Source organism: Glycine max, chromosome 3 (assembly GCF_000004515.6).
Source record: "Glycine max cultivar Williams 82 chromosome 3, Glycine_max_v4.0, whole genome shotgun sequence".
Lineage (NCBI taxonomy): Eukaryota > Viridiplantae > Streptophyta > Magnoliopsida > Fabales > Fabaceae > Glycine > Glycine max.
The window spans coordinates 33,814,076-33,825,250 of NC_016090.4; the positions used below are offsets into that span (position 1 = coordinate 33,814,076).

At 32.1% G+C, this 11,175-nt stretch overlaps 1 pseudogene; it reads right to left on the reverse strand.

Annotated features, from left to right (window-relative positions):
• LOC100813402 (WAT1-related protein At4g30420-like) overlaps positions 1–9,036 on the reverse strand; it is an 11,217-nt pseudogene extending 2,181 nt beyond the window's left edge.
• Between the last annotated feature and the right edge of the window lie 2,139 nt (positions 9,037–11,175).

Sequence of the window (11,175 nt, forward strand, 5' to 3'; positions counted from 1 at the left end):
TTCCATATACTCCGATTTGCTTCTGCTTAGGCGAAAGCCATGTGTTTCTAGAGCTCGTCTCCAAGTTTCCAACCTCTCATTCAACTCCTCCCTCGACTCTCCAAGGAGGACTATGTCATCTGCAAAAAGCATGCATCTCGGCGCTATCTCTTGGATTTGTTCCGTGAGGACATCCAGAATTAAGGTAAAAAGGTAGGGGCTTAGGGTTGACCCTTGATGCAAACCAATTGTGATGGGAAAATCGTCTGACTCTCCACCCTGTGTCCTAACACTAGTCGATACCCTATCATACATATCTTGGATAGCTCGAATATATGCAACCCTAACCCCTTTCTTCTCTAGAGCTTTCCACAAAATCTCTCTAGGCACTCTATCATACGCTTTCTCCAAGTCAATAAAAATCAAGTGCAAGTCTTGTTGGTCCATGCGATATTGCTCCATCACCCGCCGTAATAAATAAATCGCTTCCATGGTCGACCTTCCCGGCATGAAACCAAATTGATTCTCAGTAACTTGAGTCTCATTTCTTAATCTCCGTTCGATCACTCTTTCCCATAATTTCATGGTATGACTCATGAGCTTGATTCCCCTATAATTTGCACAATTTTGTATATCCCCCTTGTTCTTATAGATTGGCACTAACGTGCTTCTCCTCCATTCCTCCGGCATGCGTTTTGACCTCATAATTTCATTAAAGAGTTTGGTGAGCCACTCAAGACCTCTATCTCCAAGAGTTTTCCACACTTCAATAGGTATGTTGTCTGGCCCCACCGCCTTACCGTTACTCATTCTTTTCAACGCTTCCTTTACTTCCTGTTTCTGAATCCGACGATAGTACTTATAGTTCCGGTCCTCTTCTCTTGTGTCCAGACTGCTAGAGTCATATCCATATCCATCATTAAATAAGTTATGGAAATACGCCTTCCACCTTTCCTTGATATCTTTTTCATGCACTAAGACTTTGCCTTCTTCATCCTTAACACACTTTACTTGATCCAAATCTCTAGTCTTCCTCTCTCTACCCTTAGCAAGCCTATATATAGATCTTTCTCCGTCCCTGGTGCCTAGAGCTTGGTATAGTCCGTCAAAAGCTTGGGCTCTTGCCTCACTCACCGCCTTTTTGGTTTCATTTCTAGCTATCTTATACTTATCCCAATTTTCAGAATTTCTACACCTAGACCACTCCTTGAAACACTCCTTTTTTACTCTAACTTTACTCTGAACGCTTTCATTCCACCACCACGATTCTTTACCCCTAGGTCCAAAACCTCTAGATTCACCCAACGTCTCTTTAGCCACTTTAATAATCTCTTGGGACATCTTGTTCCACATATCATTTGCACTTCCTTGTGATTGTCCACATCATCCCTCCCATATCTTTTGTTGGAAGATTCCTTGTTTCTCACCCTTCAAGTGCCACCATTTGATCCTTGGTGCTACCATAGGACGTCTTCTCTTTGCCTTATCTCTAATTCTTACATCCATAACCAAAACTCTATGTTGGGTAGTCAAGCTCTCTCCCGGGATAACTTTACAGTTCAAGCAATACTTCCTATCATACTTCCTGATAAGGAAGAAATCTATCTGAGAACATGTCCCTCCACTTTTGTAAGTGATAAGATGTTCCTCTCTTTTCTTAAACCATGTATTGGCTATAGAAAGATCCAAAGCCTCCGAAAACTCCAAGATGGATTTACCCTCCCCATTCATCTCCCCTAGGCCAAAACCCCCATGCACCCCCTCAAAACCTCTAGCCACGCTACCTACATGTCCATTGAGATTCCCTCCTAGGAAAACTTTCTCTCCTTGGGGTATATCCTGAAGTACCCCTTCTAGATCCTCCCAAAATTTTACCTTAAAGTATTATGCTAACCCAACCTGAGGTGCGTACCCACTAATAACATTAAAGGTGTCCTGTCCCACTACCAATTTTAAGGCTATGATACGATCTCCTACTCTTCTTACATCCACGACATCCTTCTTCCACTCCTTGTCCACAATAATCCCTACCCCATTTCTTGATCTAATTTTTCCCGTATACCACAGCTTAAATCCCGAGTTGTCTAATTTTTTCGCTTTTTCACCTGTCCACTTAGTTTCTTGTAGGCACATAAAATTGATCTTCCTCCTCACCATAACATCCACTATTTCCATAGATTTTCCAGTAAGTGTGTCTATATTCCATGTACCAAAGCGAATCCTTCTGTCATGAACTAGCTTCTTTACCCACACCCGTTCACGAAAATGTGGGAACCCTTGCTTACTTTTCACTACATCCGGGCGGCGATGCAGCGGCCCTTGCTCTTTTGACACTAAATATATTTTTTTTGTAATTTAGTGTTTTTAATTATTTTTTTGTAAAAATAAAATTGTCGTAGTTTTTATAAAATATGATTATTCGTTCTTAAAGTACTTTAAGTAGAGCTTTAAACAATAAAAAAAGTGTTTAAACAGTAAAAAAAACACAATTTAAAGCACTTTAAAAATTAAAAAATTATATTTTGTAAAAATTAAAAAACAAAAAATATATTTAAACCAGAGGCTAAAGTCTATGCAAAATGAGCCAAAGTGACCAGACAATTGTGGATCCAATGAGAGAGAGACAATCCAGCAACCAGTTATCTCCTCCAGAGCCCACAATGGTTTTTGATGGTCAAATTGTTTCTGTATTTAGAAGCTTTTGACCCTTCAACAATGCTATGGATGTTGCTCCACTTACGGGCATCACTGTTCCTACTATCTTGGCTATAGATCTGAAGCTTCTAATATCCACTATCTCCATCCTAATCAATTTCACAACCAACAAACTCATATGTGATTTAATTGAGTTTAATAGTCATATTCTGATCTAAAATTCTTTTATACTATATATATGATATATAATTTATAATTACATGAAAATATAAAATAATTTTATATTATTTGTACAATAAAATCACCTATTTTCTCATTTCAATTTTGACGGTTGCATGCATTATTTTTAGTTGAGCTTAATTTAGGCATTAATTAATTAAGTAATTACCCTATACAAGCTGCTATTACAAATGTGAAGGCTGGAACAAGATTGGCCATTGCACGTGCGACTGAAGAAGAGGCCAGACATACGCCCTCAAAAATAAATTATGTTCACCGTAATGATGCAACCTACCAGAAATTCGGTAGTTTGCTGCGGATGTATCTGCGAAATCAAATCCGCAGGTACTTGCTGTGGTTTTTTATGCAAGATAAAATCTGCAAGTATTTATTGTGAATTTTTTGCAAAAACAAATCCACAAGTATTTGCTGAGATTTTTTATGCAAAAAAAATCCCAGTTGCTATTTCAATTTTTTAAAGTATTTTAATTATTCTTCAGTTAAATAAGGTGTTTAGATAAAAAAATTTGAAAAGAAATTGAAATTTTAGTATTTTAAGATATTTTAATTAACTTAAATATTAGGATTTCAAATTCTTTCAAAAATTAAAGAATTTGAAATTCTTTTTGTGAACTTAGGACACAATCAACACGTTCTCTCTCTCATTCCTCTCTTGCAAGAGTTCTCTCACTCTTCTCTCTCTTTCTCTCTCTCAAGGGTGATTTCTTCCTCATTTCACTCTCGGATCTCTCTATGTAACAGCGCTCAATCTCTCTCTTGCAACAATGCTCAATCTCCCTCTTGAAGGACTCTAACTTCTTCTCTGAAACATAGCTTGTCTGTCTCTCAGAAGTTAGTCTCTCTCGCTCTCTCATCTAAGTATTATAGGGTTTTTTCTTGTTCATCTTTGTTTCAATCTTGTTTTTACTATTTGGTTTCATTAATTTTCATTTCATGTCCATAATATAGGGTTTGTAGGTTGCATTTCTACCAAACTATGTTGCATTTGGATTTGAGTTTGTTTGATTTCATTATTGATATGCAATTTGTGTGTATACTAAGATTGGTCAAACTCAAAGCTAATGTACATCAGGGTGTAAAAGAATAAGGATAATGCTCAAACTAATTTTATGACCTATAACACTTTTGCTTGAGTTTACACTTTTCAAAATGTTGAATAGGTTTTCTCTATTCTGATGAACACTTTTTTGTTGGTATTTAACATAAGAATCATTATCGATCTGTTAACATAAGAATTTAAATATTTATTTACAAAAACAATTGCAATAGTCATGTGTCTGTATTTATGTAGCCTTTTCTTTATTCTTCAACATTAATCCACAAGCAATCCTTTGAAGACGAAGCACTCATTTACAAAACACATTAAGCTTACTCTGTCTTATTATTTGACATTTTCTTGTTTTTAACAGAAGATAAAATTAGACTAAAACAATACATAAATATATTGTCATAGACACAAGTTTATGGAAATAGGGTTAATTATCAATTGCCAAAACTATTCTATATTCAAAACACAAACTAAAAAGAACATTGGGAAAGTAATAGATACATTACATCAGATAATAGCATATACAATCCAAAATCCTTCAATAAATAAGTAAAAAGAAAGGAAATTTTTTTTATCACATCTCCTTTCTTTTGTTGAGTATTCTATTGGAAATCGTAGCAGAGGACAATTTCCTGGCTTGGCTATAAGATTTGATGTTGTTCTTTGCATGTTGTTGTAGTGACCTTAAGGCATAGTTCCATCTGCATACACCTAATTGGTCTTTCAAGGCCTCCACTGCGCCTATGCTTGATGCCACTATCCAAGCTTTGGTTGATGCACTCATGGTGTATGAGAGAGAGAGAGAGAGAGAGAGAGAGAGAGAGAGAGAGAGAGAGAGAGAAAGAGAAAGAGATTAGGAATCAAGAAAGGTCTAATTGGTTTAGTTTGGTTTAGTTTGACTTGAGGTTGTGGGGTGGGTGAGGATCCTTAAATATATGGCTACTTAGGATGTTAGAGTTGGGTGATTTTAAAATGGGGTTGGCAAAACCATGGGTGGTGTTAGGTTAAAGTGAAAAGGAGAACAAAACTAGGTGCGATTGAAATATTTGCCCCATGTGATGGGGACTTGGTAAGTGAATCCTGGATACTACGCTAGTATTGATTGAGCCTTGAAGCTTCATTACCTACACCAAGTACCACACATTGGTTCAGTTGGGTATTTACTTTATTGCCATGTATATGAGAAATTATTATATAATTTTAGTCAATTTTCATGTGTGGTATAATTGAGATTTTATTAAATTTCCATTCTAAATTTAACATTTTGTTTAAATATTATATAGAAATTTATTGGAATCATGATAATTTTTCATGGACAAATTTAACATTGTATAGAAATTAAGCTCTAAGATTTAAATACTTCATCACAACATCCTATTCATTCATATGGAAATGTAAATTTGGTTAAGTGATAGGAGAAGGAAGGAGATAGATCATCGCGGGTTTAAATCTCTCAACTGACATTTTTAACAAAATTAACAAACTAATATTTATCAAAGAAAAAATCATATTCATTCATATAATGTGGCAATAAGATAATAATTCTTATTAGACTTTAAACTTTTTCAATTAGAGGGACAGGACATAGGACAAGTGATTTGAGTCAATGATAGATCTTAGCTTATATCACAAGGTACAAAGGCTTATGATAGTTAGCATTTGAATTAAAACTAACAAATTTTTAGCATAATCAGTATCTTACCGTGTTAAGGGAATCAACACCAACGGCTGAAAATTTGGTGTCTGGGGTAAGCTAAGATTCAGCAGGCAGAGCAAGTTTTTTCCTCAAAATATCGTAGGCCTTCTACACTGTCTCCAGTTGTGCCTTGACCTGCCTCATTCACAAAGTTCAAAGTTATTTATTTTTTATTCTTGCAAGTTATGAGGGGCAAAGGAAACAAAGTATTATTTAGAAGAAGGTAATCATCTAATAACAGAATACTCAACAAAAGAAAGGAGATGTGATTGTCACTATTGCACTGTTTGAATAAACTTCTCTCTATAAGCACTTACAAGAAAACATGGTAACATGAAAAGAGTTTTATGATTCTAGAAAAAGGTTTGTCATACAACTGTTGAGGTTTTGCTTTTATAATGCAGGCTAAGCTCTTTAGTTTATGATTATGTGGGACATAGAGATTTGTGTGGGAGTGGGAGAGGGTCTAAAAAACATCTAGCTAGGTATACAAAATAGGAATGAAAATAAAAAAGACTTCATAAAAGAATACTATATATATATATATATATAGTCAAGTTTATTTAATTCTTAATCTTAAATTAAAATGAAAAATTAGTCAGTATCATAGACATGCACGTGTGATAGTTTTGAACCATATAATATATAACAATTTCTCAGGGTTAATTAAGAGAGTTGATAGTAGAGAACTTATTTAGGTTGTGAGAAGGACACTGACCTATTTCTTTTTGCGAGTTAGATGCCATATACGCCAGCACATATTCTCCAACTTATTACTATGTTCACGGGTATTCCTTCTAGTTGTTACCTGCATCATGTCCATTATATATCATGCATCCATTTTAGGCTATCAGGTCATATATTGTAAATCATGGTACTTGAATATTTAAATGTATAATAAACATGTTGATGGACTAGGATTTCAATACAAATTTAAACATTTATAAGTGAGAATTTTTAATTATTGTGAAAAATAGAACTATATATCTAATCTATATAATTGTAAATAATTCTGTTGTGCCTCACAATTAAGGGAAAGAAAACTTTACCCATAATTCTATGCATTATATATACTATTTGTTATTTTCTTTTTTTATTCCTTTGTCAAAGAGCTTCTGTGAACAATTTATTAAAGTTAATGACATCCTTTGTTATTATATTACTTTTCTTTTAGTTATATAGTGTGGATAGTCAAGAAATGGAAAGTAATATAGTTGATGCTTTGATTGCTTCAAGAAAACATAGAAGAGATGAAAAGGAGGAAGAAGAACTTGAACAAACATTTTTCATTATTGTTAGTGTTGCCACTATGCTTTTGGGTGCAATGACTTGGTATCATGACAAGTACTTTGTTAAGGAACCTACCCAAAATTTGGAATTAGAAAGGCATAGTTTCCTCAATCGTCTATACAGGGAAACAGAAACTGATTGCATTGAACAATTAAGGGTCAGTAAAAAGATATTTTTAAGCTTTGTAGAATTTTACAAGAGAAAGGGCAATTGGTAAAAACAAGAAATTTTCATATAGCTAAAGTTGTGGCAATGTTTTTGCATATCTTTGCTCACAACCTAAAGTATAGAGTTATGCACTTTAGTTATTGTAGATCCATGGAAACAATAAGTAGGCAATTCAAGAATGTCTTGCGAGCTATAATGAAAGCAAGCAAAGAATATTTGAAGTTCCATGACTATAATCTAGAGGGCTCGGTGGAAAACAAATGGAGATAGTTTAAGGTAAGATTTTCATTTGTTAGTAATTATAAGGTACTTTAAGTGATTATAACTTATTTTTTATTTTGAAATGTTTTTAGAATTCGATTGGAGCACTTGATGGGATACATATTCCAGTAACAATTGTTGTAGAAGATAGGCCTAGATATCGTAATAGAAAAGGTGATATCTCTACAAATGTTTTAGGAGTTTGTGATTTAAGGTTTATATATGTGTTGCCTAGATGGGAAGGGTCAGCAAGAGATTCTCGAGTACTGCAAGATGCTTTGCGTCGTCAAAATTTTCTCCATATTTCAAATGGTAATATCATGAAATGATGAAACTTTATTTAACATATAAAAGAAATATGCATATTTTTATATATAATACTTTGTTTAAACCTTTGTAGGTAAATATTTTCTTATGGATGCAGCGTATACAAATGGCCCTGGATTTTTAGCACCTTATCGAGGGGCTAGATATCATCTTAGTGAGTGGATCGGAAACGCCCCTCAAAATTACAAGGAGTTATTTAATCTTTCTCATGCAAGTGCGAGGAATGTTATTGAAAGGTCATTTGGGGTATTGAAGAAAAGATGGAGTATATTAAGAACTCTTTCTTTTTTTGATATAAAAACACAAATAAGAATTATTAATGTTTGTTTCATGCTACATAATTTCATAAGAGATGAACAACAAAGTGATCCAATTTTGGAAGCCCAAGACTTGGAACTTTTATCTGTTGTTGACAATGAGTTAATCAATCAACAAATGGAAAGAGTCACAAATAATATCGGAGATGAAGTCACAACTAACCAAGCAACTGAGGAATGGACAAGATTTCGTGATACTTTAGCAATGAATATGTTTGCCACCTATCAAATAAGAAGAAACTTTGATTAGGGAGATGTTTTTAGTGGATTTGGATTTTGTTTCTTATGTGTAATTTACTCTATACTCATGTATGTGTGATACTTTGGATTTTGTATTTCATAATACTTTGGATTTTGTTTTATTTTTATGTGTAATTAATTTTATACTTTCATAGAATGCTAATTTGACATGTCTCGCCTTTATATATATGAAATTATATGTGTGAGATTTTTTTTTTTTTTGTCTAGAGAAATAGAATCAAACAATGTGAAGAACAAGTCAAGTGGAAAAAGAAAAATGTCTAGTGAGGACACAAGAAGTTACTTCGCATGGAACTTGAAAATAGAGTGTGTGCTAGTTAATGTGCTTAGAGATCAAAGAAATTTGGGCAATAAAGGTGATGGAAATTGGAAAATAGTAGCATACAGTACTGCAGCTCAAATTTTGTCCAAGCGGTTTGGAGTTCACCTCATGGCAGATAATGTTAAGAACCGTTTTAAGCTTTAGAGAACATGGTATGGAATTGTGAGTGACATTCTTAGTCAAAGTGGATTTGATTGGGATAGCACAAAGTACATGATTACCGTTGAAAATGAAATTGCATGGAATGAATATGCTAAGGTAGTCAATCATCTTTTAATTATATTTATTATTCAATTGTAGTTATTATTTGTGTTGTTATTAACATGTTTCTTTTTTTTTTCAAGTCACATGAAGAGGCCAAACGATTTCGATTCAAAGCCATTCCTAATTGGGATGATATTGTAGACCTATGTGCAAAGGATAGAGCTACTGGACTCGAAGCAGAAAATGCATTAGATGCAGATGATATCATGAGCAAAGAAGCAAATGAAGAGGAAGCAATTCACAGTGTGAGTATTGACTTAGAGGGATCAAGTTCCGCCACAAGGAAAAACATTCGTCCAAGTAAGAGTGAAGAGAAAGAAGAGATGATTTCTTCAATGAAAGAAGTAGCCATGTCATTGAAAGAATTTGTTGAAGTGGCTAAGAAGATGGAAAACAAAAAAAAAGATGGAGAAAAAAGAAGCTCAAGAAGTGGTACATGAAGTGGTGAATGAGCTAGATAATATACCTAATTTTAATGGTGCACTTCGACATAGAGCAATCAATTGGTTGACAGGAAATCCCATTAAGTTTGAGATTATAAAAGCTCTTCCATTGGGTGAGAAGAAGGATTACATCTCGTCTTTTATGCCTTGATGCCAAATTAAAGGTACATTTGATATCATGGCAAGTATATTGATGTTGTATAATTATATTTTACATTTATATCTCTCATTTTATATAACAAATTATGTTTTAACAAATATGATTTGTTCGGTAGCACTTAACATTATGTTTTATTCTGCAGAAAAGATATGAAGGAATTATTGTGCTAAAGCGAAGGCAATTAGAAATTTTGAAATTATTTTGGAAGTTGGACTTATTTTGTGACTAGATTTTGCTTCAGTCCAAGATTTTTAAAATAAGTTTTATTTGTAGGCTTCTAAATAGCATTCCAAGGTGAAACGATACATTCATACATCTAATTTTATTATCAAAAAGCCTTGTAAATTTTGATTTGTATATTTTTATGTTGTGGTAGTTCTAAGATCACATTTAATGTCATTTTATCTACTAAATAGTTATGTCTTATAGCTTATAGAGCTTTATAATGGGTTATAAATGAAATAATAATTTAAATAATTGAATTAATATATTTTTAATTGAAATAGATTAAAATAGTACATATTTATTGGAATACCATACTTGACAAATAGTACATAGAATTTATTAATGAAAAAATAATTATTTTATTTAAAAATTGTTTTATTCAAATATAAAATTAAAAAAAAAGAATGAATTTGACTATTTTATCAAAATAAGAAATTTTGAAAATGAAGAAGTTCAATTTCTTTATGCAAACACAAAATTTTGAAAATGAATTTTAATTTTTTTTATTCAAACACAGAATTTTAAAAATGAAAGAATTTAAATTGAAGTATTTGAAATTCTTAAAATTTAAAATTCTTTAAAATTTTAAATTACCTCATCCAAACATTCCGTCAATTTTATTTTGCAGGAATTATTATTTTAAAATTATTATTTTACCAAATCTTTTGATGATTAAAAATAATTTTCTAAAAATTATTATTTTATTAAATATTATGATGATTTAAAATAATTAAAAGGATTATGATTGTTTGTTTATTTCTTTTTATGTATTTCTCATTATTTTGATTAAAAATATTATTTTGTTTTGAATTTATATACATAAATAAAATAACAAATTTATTATTTTAATTTTAATTATAATACAAGTAAAATTCTATTTTTTTAGATAAAAAAGTAAAAAGTATTAATATGTAGGGTCAAGTGTAGATCCACAAAATTTTGTTAAGCACTTATTTCAAAAAATTTAGCATTTGGATGAATTTTTATTTATAATGCTTAAATCTATGTGATATTACAAGTATCACAAAACTATTATAAGCAACTCACCTAAATCTATATGTTTGAATTTGAATAAATTGGAATTAAATATAAAATATCTTTAAAATAATTGATTTTGGTTTGATTTTAGTAAATAATTATTTTTATAATTCACTAAGAAATTATTGTAAGCAACCATTTTCCTAAAGTAAACATGCACAAATTTATTATCTTTAAGAAAAAAATAATATATATATATATATAAAATATGACATTCACGTTCGTTGATCCTTCCATCTAAAACATGTTACAAGAAATTTGACTAAAACGGCATAGATGATAATGTAGTGGAAATCTAGCCAATTGCTAGCTAGTATCCCAAAAGATGTTGATGTATAGCACTGCATGTGAAAAAACATCTGGCCCGCAGACTCTTCATGAAGATGCACATGTGTAGAGAATTTTCTTGATTACTTAACAATCTTAGAGAACATGCTTTAAAGGTTTTACCGCATCTACTGCATGCCGGGTAACCGGAGCT